We start from the raw sequence: 3,333 nt of genomic DNA, 5'->3' as shown, positions 1-3,333 counted from the left end.
CCCTCCTGCACCACACTTATATATGTAGCAAGCCCCTTAACCCCGCCCCCCAACCCCCCCGGGTCATGTGACGTCATCCCACGCATCCAATCGAATCCTCTTTGCGGCCGTTAGGAGCGCTCTAGCCGTTGGGGATGGGGGGAGGGGGGAGTCACGTCATCCCCCTGTTGTATATATAGGTGTTATGAAAATTGATGAAAATAATGAGAATTAAATGAAATTTGCATAATTTATCCGAAATTATGTTAATTGTGTAATTATGCGCATAAATTATGCTGATTCGAGAGATAATCGTATTAATTTATGCGAGTGGGCATGGTTATGATAATTCAGGTCATTATGGATTATAAGGTCGAGCCTCGGTGACGAGGATTGTGTTATGATTTGGAATAACGCAATTAATCGTATGCAGTGACGCAGGCGTTGTGAGCGTGAATGAGAGAGAGTCGATTCCACTCTGCTCTTTAATTCCGTATTATCGATAAGGATACGATTACTCTCGATTGAACATTATGAATTATGTGTTATGGATTATGTGTGGTGATAGTGTGCTTATGATAGGTCCCCAGGATTCAGATCTCATACGCAGAACAATATTATGCAGAATTTCAGGAAGAATCACACACAAACCTGCTTTGATCAATTTTATTTTCTAGCTAACTTTAATTTTTGGATAATATGAAAACTCAATCTCGGGATGTTGGAATTTCAACACAGCGTTAACATGATACCATCACGATTGCGTTGTTTCACCTCGATAGCGGCACCTGTGGTTAATTCCCGACGCGTAACGCAATCGATCGGTTGTTGAGAGAGAGATTAAAAACAAGCGAACTATTCTATCAAAACCTTGACCTTATAATATGCAAACTCGTATTCTTGAATGATTACACAACACGGCACTCGGTCTTTGATTCGTATCCAATCCTTAACACATTCTGATATGCGAAATTATTATGCTTGAAATCGTCAGCACAGTACCACGGCGATGTTCGTTCATTGATTCATCAACGATTATGCAATTAAAGCGTTCTACTGAAATAATTATGATTGCCTCATCAACGTAACTCAATGGGTGGGGATGTTTTTCGTTATCAGCTAATAGTTGACGCAGTTATCATGAGTCTTGTATGTTTAATGGGAGTGTTGTTGATTTCTTGCGTTGAGCAAACGCCTAGGTTGATTTCCTTGCCAAAAAAAATGTTTGTTCGTTGTGTAGCGGTGGGGGAGTGAGAAGGGAGTGTGGGGGAGGGGCATACGAACGACTGCCAGTTTCTGTCCACCGCTGGCTGGATGAGTCAGCACGACGCTCGCCGTCGTCGCGCCGACGACGGTGACGCGAAGTTGCGTGCTGTAGCACGCTGGTGGCACGCTGTTGGCACGTGCTGGTGCTGATGCTGATGGCACGCTGGTGGCGCGCTGTTGGCACGCGCTGGTGCTGATGCTGGTGCTGATGGCACGCTGGTGGCGCGCGCTCCCTCTCCTTGAAGATGCGCGAACGCGCCCGTGCTGATTCGCTGACAGCAGTTTCCTCCACTGCTGGATGAGCTACGCCGGCGCGCGCTCTTTCCGCTGCTGTAGTATCTGACGCTGCGCTCGCCGGCGACAGGTCAATTTTTTCTTCTGCTGAGTGAGCCGATTCGCACGCGCTCTCTTTGTTGAGGTTGTTGGCGGCTCTCTGACAGCAGGTTTCCTCCACTGCTGTATGACTCAAGTCGCACGCGCTTGGTCACTGGTTAGCTGAAGTTGTTGGCGGCTGCCCAAGCTTTTCCGCTGCTGGTTGAGCCACGTTGCACGTGCTTTCTTTTTGGAGATGCTCGAGCGCTCTCAGCGCTGATTCGCTGATAGCAGTTTCTCTCCACTGCTGTATGACTCACTTTCGTTGATACATGGCGACTCATGCGATCCTCGCTACTCAGCGAGGCTCGGAGCCAGCCGCTCCATGCGACTGCTCGTCCTGTGGACGTCTTGACTCGCTGATCTGTCTTCACTCTTGACTGTTGACTTCTCTGACTTTTGAAAATGCGGCTGACCGTTATATTCAAAGACAATTCTCTCTGCGCAGTGGAAAAGGGGGGGAGGGGGGTGGGGTTTGTGTGTGTGAGTTCGTGTGTGTGTACAGATGGCTCTCGCGCTCTTCGGGAGAGACAAAGGTGGTCGGGGTTGCTTGGGATATTGTTTAAACTCTTTCGTAAGTTTGCCCGTTCGCCTCATTCCTTCTCGAAAACCTTTGATGTGACTGTATTTTGTCTCCAAGCTTTGTTTTAAGAGTAAAAGTATTAAAGGTGAAAATCATTTGATAGCGAATTAATTATTGGATAATAATTCACTGATGTATCTGGTGGCCTGGTCTTAATTGGAGTGAGCACGAGGACCGCTAACTTTAGCTTATTCTTGTTATTGCATTTTAAATTTTAACTGTTGTTTAAAAAAAAATGGTTTAACCCGTGGGCGTCCTCATTTCTGGCTTGCGGAGGGCTTCCCTCTGCGTGACCTCCCTTAGGGCACATCAAACTCTTGTTAATCTGGAGATCTTCGCAGATAGCTGCTAACATCCTCGCTTCGAGAGTTTTATTATTTCTTTATTTATTAATGGCCTGTTTATGACCGACATCTGGTTTTTCGTGCGCCTGGCTTACGGGTTTTATTGATTATTTTTTTCGTTTGTTAAAAAAATATATGATATATATAACGGCAAATATTATTGTTAATATCAATTTTCGAAAAGGCTCATATACAACAGGTGGGGGTTGTTGTTTTTGTTACCAGGCGAGACTGAAGAGAAATTTAATTTGGTTTTTTATTTGAGTTTTGCCAAGTTGCTGCGAGATGTCGTCGGCTTAGACAGCTTGGCGCTTCTGTGTAGAGTAGTGAGCGACTGGCAGGGGAGCGAGCGGCTTGTGTGTTTGTTAAATCGTGAGAGACGCCTAATCCCCTCTCTCGGACGGCAGAAATCGCCCCGTCGTTTATACCATCTGTATATGTTTCTCGCCATTGCCTGTGGGGTCTTCAGCGGGTCCATGTTTTAGGAGAAGCGTTTGTTCGAAGCAGTCAAATGTTTCCAAAAAAAATAACCCAATTCGTCAATCCAAGACCTGCATATTAAGTTTGCGAAAACGCCGTTGTAGAGCAAATGTGTCCCACTCTCCTCTTTTCGAACTTCGGCAGCTGGGCCTTCATCTGCCTCTTGAGCGCGCCAGTTGCACCGCCTGTACAATCGCTAGCCGTGCCACTGCCATTTCCGGGACCGACGCCGTGCACACGCACGACCGTACTGACGGCGGACTGCGCTCGCGTTCCCCCGGACGCGGGACGGGTGGTTCGTGCGGGAGT

Source organism: Petromyzon marinus, unplaced genomic scaffold (genome assembly GCF_048934315.1).
Source record: "Petromyzon marinus isolate PM22_M1 ecotype Great Lakes invasive population unplaced genomic scaffold, UKy_Petmar_22M1.pri1.0 PM_G_Scaffold_2, whole genome shotgun sequence".
NCBI classification, from domain to species: Eukaryota; Metazoa; Chordata; class Hyperoartia; order Petromyzontiformes; family Petromyzontidae; genus Petromyzon; species Petromyzon marinus.
Note: the sequence above shows the minus strand (reverse complement) of the source record.